Here is a 10,733-nt window from a genome sequence, read left to right on the forward strand (position 1 = left end):
CATTCTTTCATTAATAACTGTGCTGGTGTGGTCAGCAGGCTCCAATGGTTTTGCTGCAGGAATTTAGTTAAACTTCCACCAACGTACCTGTAGCTACAGTGGTTTACTGAAGAAAACAACATTTTGAGAAGACACTGCTAGGCTAAGGACAGAAAGAACAATGATGACCCCTACTTGAATGAACCCAATTTTAATCTCCTCCTTCCACTTAACAAGCCAGGAATTGCAAGAGTCTCATTTCGTAAATGATATTATAATATACATACGCATGCAGGCAAGATCCTTACGTCAACAGGTAAGGATTTAACCCCACTAAATAGGAATAAAGTTAATTCTGAGATTAAATCTGCTCAGAAATTAAAAGTGCATGAGTCTCCATGCAATACAAATCTCTTTATAGTCAATGAAGACAGAAAATCTGATAACTGCTTAAGGGAGGCTGTAGCCTCTTTAGTTCTGTGTTGGACCCACTGTGGGGGAGACTTCACATTAAAAAAAGGTAGAAGATAAGAAATACAGTTTCCTATTACTTTTTTTTTTTTGTTTACTCTCTACCTGCAACTTCCTAGGAAAGGAGCAGGCAGTGCTATTTGTGTGTTGTATGCCATTTGCAGAAACATTTTTGTGGCTGGTGGAGGGAAGTTGAGTTTAGTGCAGCTAAGCTAGAGGTGGTGTAAAAAAGGTGTGTGTGGAGGGGACAGTTAGGTAGAATATACATTTCTCTGTAAGCTCATCAGGACTTTGTTCTTCAAAACCTGTCTGTGCTTCTACAGTAGTGATGTGATGGCAATCTCCTGGAAGGTGAGGTGGGTGTTTGAGCACTGAAACAGCAAACTGCTGGCCAGCTGTGACATAGTTCTGGGAAGAATTGCAACAAAAAAAATGGGTGTAATAGACTTATGCAGGGTCTGAAATTAAAAATGTCTTTTCATAGCACTGTATCTGCTGGAAATCATGGGCATGTCCTAGCTGCTCTGCATAGCTCTTGAAAAACACACCCCTGTGATGGACTGCCTATATTTAAAGATCCATGGGTTTCAGGACCTGTAGGGCTCATTCTACAATATTTCAGAGCAATTTCTTTTTGCAACCTTTACAGTTAAGTAGAGGAACGTGATTTTTTACTGAACCAGCTAATGCACAGTAAAATATTCTCTTGTCTATGTGTTGGTTGTTGTGCAGATCAGCCTACTACCTGAGTGTTCTGGGTTGTTTATGAAGATAAAACTCAAATAAAGGTGAACAGACCAATGTAGTGTTCAAGAAAAATACAAAAGCCAGTCTAAATAGATCTGAGTTTCTAGGAGTGCAACAACAAGATAAACTTGTGGAGTCAGTGAGCATGAATGGTGTGGTCACACTTTTGATCCTGAGTTGTCTTCATATTTCTCAGCTCTTGCATTTCCAGTGCTTCCCAAGGCTGTGACAAGGGCATTCTAACGAGTTAATGACTATTCCCCAGCTTTTCCAACTAAAATGTAGAATTTCCAAGGACTCTGTTTGCTCGTGTGAATATGTACACAGGAACTTTATCAGAAGTTAACTGAAAATTACATATCCATATTTTGACGTCAAGCTTTGGCACTGAAAATATTCACTGCATAGAAGAAATAATAACATTGTTCAAGAAGGTCATAAGATATTCCCACTTTAATTTCCTTTCTTTTCCCTTAATTTATTTTGAAATGCCATGTTTTATCCAAATAGAAGGAGATTCTACTGTAAACTTGGATGCCATATGTACAGTTTCTAAAAGGTTCTCTGCTTATAATCGATTTCTACAGTATTGTATTATAATTTTTTTTTTGTAGGTATGGGGGAAGAGGATTTCAGAGGGGTAGACACTGAGAAATTCTCCACCACTCGTTTCTGAGTTGATAATTTCTGTTTCTGTTTTGTTCAGATTTTGTGGTCCAATATTAAAACAGGCCTTTAAATAGGATGCATTCAGAAAAATATTTGAAAACACTAGATGAATCATTATTTTCTGTTGGGAAGAGAGTGGATTTTTTTAGTTAAAATATTAAAATGTAGGCCCATCAGTGGATGGTATGTAGCATTTACTCAGATCTTTTGAGCACACAGCTGGTCATGTCTGATAATGGGGTACTTGTCAAGAAAGTGATCTTTAGCAAAGTAGACTAAGGTAGGCTATTGTGTTTTCATATTTAAATGTCCTCACTGTCTTCTTAATTTTAGATAATACATAGAATTTTTTAATTCTTAAAAATCTGAAGTTTCTATTTTGATGGAACTCTCATTAAGAAAATATCTTGTCATTATTTCATACTGTTTGATTTTCTGTAAAACAAATGTTGCAGGATATAGTTTTCATGTCATTGTCATAAAACAGGGAGGCATCATTTGAGCACCAGGATCTATGTACAAAACCAGTGGATCAATTTTTCTGTCTCTCCTTTCTGGAGAAAATGGTTTGTCTGGATCCATGTAGAAAGAGATTGCACAGCAGAAGGCCCATGTGGAGTTGGAAAACAATTTCACTCCTCTTTTGCCCCTCCCGCTGTAAAGGTGCACCCAAATTATTAGATATAGGAAAACAAAAGGCTGAAGGAGTTCTTAGCCTATAACTGTCCTGCTTAATTTTAGCTTTTCCATAAAAGTGGGTTTTTTTATTTATCTAGATCTGAATTCCTGATCTCTTCTACTTGCATATTTTGCTGACAATATTTTTTGACAACTCCCAACAATTCTGCTGTTATCATTACGTTCAGTCACCATTGAGAACATATAAATAAGAGATATGATTTCCTTCACTGGTTTTTGTCAGTGGATTTTTGTTTGGTTGTTGGTTTTTTTTTTTTTTTCGAGAAGGGGTTGTTTGTTTTTTTAGGATAATTTTGAAGAAGAGATACACAGGCTCGTGAGTGTCATCTAATAATAAGAGAGGTTTGATAGCTAAATGCAGATGCTTAAGTTGTACAGCCATAATTTTCAACAAGTAGTTCTCAATCCTTGTGTGTAGCAACTAATTTCTATAATTAATGAAAATGAAATTATAGACAATATATTAGCAACTATTGATATAAGGCAATAAGTCTTGGTCTTTTGTTTATTAAAAGTCTACCGATCTTTAAAAGATGGTTATGTGAGTAATAACACTGTAACATATTTCTTTACTGCTTTAGAAATAAGAAACCCAAACAATAGCAGTAGATTAAAGATGGCAAATGAAGTTCTGTGTGGTTAAACTGAAGTGATGTACCCATCTGTCTTGTCCGTATTTCCCTCAAACAAAAATAACTGGTTTGTTTGACCTGCTGGAGAGTATGTCAACCCATTTAAAGTCCTCCAGGCCTGATTGCTTAGCCGCATCCCACCAGAAGTTATACTTCTCTGTAGTTCAAAACACAGAGAATTCAATACAAGGCTGAATTCCTGTATGCTAAAAGGTAGAGCTGGAGGGCGAGAAAGCTCTGCGTGAGATAGGCAGAGCGTTAGACTCACCACCTCCCCTGAGCCCGTGGTTCGTCTTTACCCTCCTACAACACACAAGAAACAGCACAGAATGCAGAGCAGCAAGAAACTGCCGTCCCCAAAATGTACTAGCAACGTGATAATGTTGGCAATATGAGCTATATCATCAGCTGATGTAAATCAACGTAGCTGTAAAAGAATTTATAATCTTTTATAGCAGTTGAAGATCCAGCCAACGATTTAGGAAAGAAAACGCTCAGCTTTTTTGTAGACATCGGGGAAAACGAGAGAGGCACTCTAGGTGGGGAATGAGAATTTTGATGGCCAGGAATAAAGGAGTAATACCAGGTAGACCAGCAAATCAAATGGAGTTCCACTGGCTCAGTAATCCTTGAATCTTATGGCACTGGTTTAATGAGATCTCTTCATCTTGAAATTAAAGTACAAGGAGTTTTTTTACAGAGAACAGTATTCAATAACAAAATATTAAATGATAAACACAGATTGCTTAAAATCAGATGGGCCATTTTAAGAAAAAGCATTTTAGCTCATCATGATATGTAGCACCTTATTTAAATTAGGAGGTGTTAATTCTTAGCTTGAATAATATATTAATATAATATGTAAAGTGAATGGCATTGTTAATCACAGTCGCGCCTGGAACGACTTTGCTTCTGTGCACTGAATGTTAATTTTGCAAAACATTAATTTCAAAGATTTTGCAGCAGTGCTTTTGTAATTAAATATTAATGTCACATGTTATTGCAGTAGCATGTTTATGAAAGCCGGCAACACTTCAAGTCAACTCATTTGTTTTTATATTTATTCTTGTACATCTGCAATCCCTTCCATTTCACAATTTCAAAGTGAAGGCCATTTTGAATAGTCAATATGTGAACATTTTTCATTGTAAGCGTTTTTTAACATCCAACAGGGTAAATATTTAATGTTGTGTTTTTAGCTGGTATAATTTTTCAGAAAATTGGCTATAACTTTTAACAGCTCAAAGGTACCTAAACTGTCTACATTTTTGGCATAAGTGATCTCAAAATAATATAGCAATAAACATGATGAAGCTGTGAAAAAATATTTTAAAAATTAGAAGGTTTTTTTTCTGAAAGTTTGACTTCCAGAAGTTGAGATTTCATAGCCAAGTGTATTCTGTTGACATTTTATTACCTGCAATGTTGTGACTTTGTATTCACTTGAGCCATTTCAGCAAATACAGGATTGACTTTTGAATAACTTTTCCAAGTCATGTATTTGCATTTCTGCTGGAGAATTCATGTCTGCAGTATATTGCTTAATGATTGTTGTTCAATATTTTAAAATAAACATTTTCTGTTTGTGCCCTAAGCCACTTCACGAGCGCTGGGAGAATGCAGACTCCAAGCATTTTCTATTAGGGCCAAATTGTAAGGGCGACTAAGTTTGTCAGCTGCTTTTATTGAAGTGTATACAGTATATATGTGCCTGTATTGGTTTGCCCAGGTCTGTTTTGACCAATTTACTGTATCTCACGATCTTCCCTGTGGCTCTTCAAACCTGTGAATTACATTAGTCTAAAAAGAAAGTCGTTTCCATTTCAGCATGTTGGCAAGAAGAAATTTGTTCGAGGTATCATATTTTAAGCCATTCTTACTCCCCCCATCCTCTTTTAGTACAGAACCCCACCATACAGCAAAACAATTTGGCAGAGCAAATTGTGAATTATAAAAGATGTTATTTATTCTATCACAAAATATATGAACAATCGAGATGCATTGTTTAGTTATAGGCACATTTAATAGTTAAAAATTATATCTGCACCTGATGTTGCATGTTAACAGCTAATACCATTTGACAGTGATGAAATTAAAGGATGAAGAAGAGATACAAACTACATTTTACAAGCATGATGGGTCTCCAACAATGCCATTTAAATATTATTTGTCACTATTTAAAATGAACCTTTCCCCTTTAAGCTATGCCATTATGCTCATTTGTCCTGTCACCACTGACAGGCTCTATGACTCACACACAAAAATGGTCATTAGGTACTGCATCTTCATCTTATTTAAAAAAATAGAAAGCATTCTGATGCCTCTAAAAGCCTGTAATTATTTTCATCCGAGGAGATAGTGTTGCTTGGAAGGTAATTTAATAACCTTTTGCATGTACCTGGGGAATGCCTCTCTGGGGAACCAAGGTGCCGACATGCCATTCAGTCGTCAAAACATGACCTTTAATGGTTGCTTGGAGAGAAGTTAGCCTGGAACGTTGTACACAGCGCGATGCTAATTCTGCTCTCTAATGTATGCAAAATTTAGTTCTTGAGCAATGATCTTTGTAAGATGAATTAATATAGGTACTGCTCCAGGAAACAAAAGAAATTGCAGTTGTGAGAGCTTTTCCCCACCATGATCTTTTGCTACATCGTTTTGAAGGAGCCACCCGAGCTGTCTGATTTTTTAGGAAACAGCACTAGCAACAACAAAACTGTACCTGGCAACGTTTCCCAGAATTTGTGTTTTTAATTCCTGCTTTGGTGAGGAATGCCCGGTATTTCTTGCAGGGAAACTAGGACAGTGGACTGTGTGGTAGCTGTATAGGTTTACGCTAGACTGTGACTGCTGAACAATAAAATAGTGTAAATATAAATTATAAGAAAAGTAAAATGACAGCTTGTAAGAAAATGAATATCCATTGCGAGTGGCTTTGAAAAATTACTAATCCAGTTACGGGGTTAAAGCGAAAAGTGTTGATTTTTCTGTAGCAATAACATATGCCAGGCACCTACAGGATATGGTAAATGAGGCACAGACTATGTCCTGTGACATCAAGGTCCAGAAACTCTTTATTTTGGTACGCTGATATTAGATCCCACCCTAGTTAGAAATACTGGGATTTCAACTCATACCCCTGACATGCCATCCGTCAATTTATTAGCACGCTGGTGCAGTAAGGCACTGAACAGGCTATATCAATTCGTTTAGGTTGGGTGTTTTTTTTTTCCCCTTCCCTTTAAAATGTCTGTAATCCTCAGCTCTGCTCTCTCAACCGGTCAACATTAAAGATTTATGTTGCACTTTTTTTTTTTTTTCTTTTTTTTTTTCATTGCCACACCTGAATATGGATTACTTAAATGGGCTGTAAATAATTCATATCTGGGAATAAGTTTCCATTACTGACCAATGTTGTAATTTAATATACTCTATTATGGGTTATACAATTTTAGATTGTTTTCTGTGTGCATTCAGCAGTCGGGCAGACAACAGTTTAAGTAAAAAGGGCAAGATGTTTGTTCAGCTTATTTTCATGTTCAGCACTGAGCTGCAGGAAGTAAAATGCTAGTTTTAACAGCATTCTTTGTAGCTGTTCACAAAAATAAAAAAATTCTTAACCTGAATCAGCATAAAGAAAACTGAATGAGTAAAAGCAGGGAGGGGGGTGTGTGTATTAATCTAGATTTATATTCACCAAGCAGATGTCAGGTTTTAATGTAAAATACAAACATATTTTTCAGTAACACAAAATGTATCCCCCTCTCAATATGTGTGGGTTTGGGTTGTTTTTTTTTCCCTTCCCTTCCCTTCCCTTAACCAGTACTATTGCCTGTCACATGTGGTACTTGATAATTCTGTCAAAAGTACCTATAATAGAAGAGAACATATTTAGTAAGAACTTTTTGAATAAGGTTACGAGCTACAAATAGAAATGCTCCAAAATGTTAGAGAGCATCATATTTTTAAAAACTGTCCATGTTCAAGTGTTTACACTTAAAAGAGATTTAAACAATCTAAGATTAAGTTGACTATAGTAAAAAAAAAAATTAATAATAGATTAATACATGAAAATCTATGAAGTCACATAAGATAATGATTTAAAAAGGAATAATTTAAAAAGATGAATTAAAAAGTAGAATCAGAAAAGAAGGCCAACATAAACTAGGGAAAAACATGCTGTGAATAAAGTCTGTTAGATCTTGAAATAGGAGAACTGCTAAATAATGCATAGTTTTATTTTTCTATAATTTGCATAAACCTTAAGAGAGTATTTATTTGTGTAAAACTCGATGTATCGAGGAAGGAGAATAAAAAAAAAATGGCATTCATTTTGTTTTCATTTTGGTATTTAGGAAAAATATTCTGTTACATATGGACTACTTAGACCTAATCATCTGACTGAATGTGATGTGTTTCTTGAGCCAGGTTGGAAAGGGCTGGCTTGAGAACAGTGCCCTGGTCTTGCTGCAGGCTATGCAGGTTGGCCCAAACTCTGCTGGGGAGCAGATGGTGAGCCAATGCTTGTAGTCACACTTACCTTCCTTGCTAAATCCATAATCCCTCACTGGACACGCAGCCAAGGCAGGCTTTGGAGGCAGAAAGGAGGTTACAATCTGGACTTGGGTATTGACTGCCAGAACTGAGAAAACAGCTCAGAAATTTCAAATGCTTAACAAGTTATCTGTCTTGTCCCTAAGCCAGTGCAGCATTTTTAAAAGTAATTAAGACATGATTGAAAATGTGTGTGCCATCTAAATACAAAAATCTTCAAAAATAATCAAAACCAATAATTAAAAGCCACATTTAATATACTAGTTAGCGAAAAGAGACTTATTTAAACTGAACTTGCTTTTCTTTTTATTGCTCGGTGCTGTTGAATTTTTTTAAAGGATGCTTATATTCAGGGCTGGGAGAGAAAAATCTTTTTTTCTGAGCAAGCCACTGAATGAAACAGGATTTTTTTAAAAAATATACATCTACATGGAATTTTAGCTAACAGTGTGAGGATGATCAATTTAATTAATTATTTAATTAACTTCATACTGAGTAAATATTAGCCACATTATTATATATTAAAAGCTATCTGATATGGAATGATCAGCACGATGATCCTGCACAGTACAAAATAACAGTTGCTTATAATAATCACAGCATGACTTGCCTTTCTAAATATTTAATCTATTCTAAATCAAGATAGTGATCCTCAAAAATCTATAATTTCAAAAAATATTTAGTAAACAGCCAAATTGTGGTCAACTGCAATAAAGGGTACACCATCTGTTTAATGTAAATATCTGGGAAAAGGGAATGTCATGTACAAAAGATTACAGAAATATAGTGAATGTACACAAACCTTACTCTCTGTGTGTGTTTGTGTATGTGGCGTATAACATTTAATTTACTTTTGCCCAAAGCATAAATGTGGACTCAGTCCTACAAGGTGAACCTTTGCACCAAGATGCAACAAAGTATTTAACCATGGACTTAATTTAAAGCACATGCATCATTGTATTAAATTTTGAGAGATTAAGCTCTCGCTAAGCATTTTATTAATAAAATAAAATATATCTCATAAATCATTTATAGGTTCTATGAAACTTATCTATCATAGCATTTAAAGATGTAAAGTAATTTTAAAAAGGAATAGTTAATTACATAATCCATTTTAGTCGGAGCATAGTTAAAGGTATATTCAGATCGAGCATAAAGACATGCTTAATTTATGTAAACACCATACCCTTAACTCTGACCATTGGCCTCTTGGGATTTTCAATATATTTGTTTCTTTGTCCAAAAACCTGTACTATTCTAAAGGATATTGCTATTTGGAAACACCAGTTAATGGATTAACCAAGCAACAGTTAAAATCACTTACATTCGAAAACGTTATTTATTTGTAAAGAATAATAGAGAAATATATAGCATTGCTCATTTGCAGTATATTAGAAGGGTATATGTCCATTCCCTTCTGTCAGAGACCAATCACTGTATGCCAGTAATGGGTGCATACATAATGTTGACTTAATTGAAATTCCTTCTGAAAGATTTGTGCATATGAAATTGCACTGATACAGAATAAGGTTTATTTTTAGGTTAGAATTAAGACTACTCTGTTGAATAAGACAACATGTGTATATTTTATATTGAATAAGAGTAAAAGGCTGGATTCTCAGCTGTTGTAAATTGGTATAATATATGTTTTCTGTGAGATTTATGAATGTCCTTAATATTAATTTCCTTGCCTTTAAGCACTTAGGTTTGTTAGTGATGCGATAAACAATGGCATTATTTTCACTTAGCTCCTTAACTGATTTATGAAATGAAGTACTTTGGGCTTTGGAATTTCGTAAGTTGTCCTTTTTCCAGGGCCAGAGCCAGTGTCTCGCTGTGCTGGGGGGCCACAACCAACCAAACCTGTGTGTGTGTCTCTCAAGACTTTTTTTTTTTTCTTTCTTTCTTTAATACATGAGAAAAGAATGAAATTAGGTTATTAAATGTGATGAACAAAAAGAGATTTTTATTCCTCCCTTGCCTTATTGGTGTGAATAATTAAATTTAAATTAATAGGATTATTTGCAAGAGTAAGAGGGGTGTGATTTGGACTTCAGGTTCACTCAAGTTGTTGATGATAAATTTGCTTGTCTGTTGTTGGGACTTTTCTGATATCTATCATAGCTAATTTCACTAGTACCTGATTTGATTTCAGACACAGTGGATTAGTTCATTTAAATGGCTTCCCATCATTAATTTATCTCTGCCCTTGTGCATTCAGGTAGTTCCCCTTCATCCACAGGGACATTTATTACTCATAAACATGGGGCCAAAATTTGACCCTGTGTTTTGACATGATTGTTACTATCAAAGCAGGCTTTTAGGTATATTGTAATAAAGATTTTCTTTTTACACACAGCAGTCTTCAGAGTCTTTTCCGTCCAGGGCATTGTCAAACTATAGGCAATCACCTATTCTACAGTGATTTAATTTCCTTCAGTGTGTCTTTTTCATCCCCTGGGAAATGTGCAGTACGTCTATTTCTGCTGGGTTGCCCCCAGCTTGCTTTGTGAACAGTGAGGCAAAGAATTCATTTTTATTTTTTTATTTTTTTATCAGTGTCTACCTCTGCTGTCAATAAATTACCCATGCCATCTCGTAGAGGACCTTCTGTCTTCCTCGCTGACCTCTTGGACTATATGTTCTTGAAAAATGTCTTTTTATTTATCTTTATCATCTTGGGCAATCTTCCTTTCATTCTCCACCTTTGCTTTCCTTATCATTTTTTCACACTCTCAACTTCATCCTGTAATCTTTCCATTCCCCTCTGTATCTGATATTACATACCTCGCACACCTCCCTTGATCATTCTGCACGTCCTTGTTCAGACTAATTGGCCTTTTTAACTGCTGTTCTATTTGCTGCTGGATGGACAGCACACACACTCTCGTTGAGATGTTGATTTATGTTTGGAAGGTTTTGAATTTGCCATCCACTTCTTTTTCTTTCATTTTCTTTGGCTGAGTCTTTTTCTTTTCATAT

Source organism: Antrostomus carolinensis, unplaced genomic scaffold (genome assembly GCF_000700745.2).
Source record: "Antrostomus carolinensis isolate BGI_N321 unplaced genomic scaffold, ASM70074v2 scaffold16440, whole genome shotgun sequence".
NCBI classification, from domain to species: domain Eukaryota; kingdom Metazoa; phylum Chordata; class Aves; order Caprimulgiformes; family Caprimulgidae; genus Antrostomus; species Antrostomus carolinensis.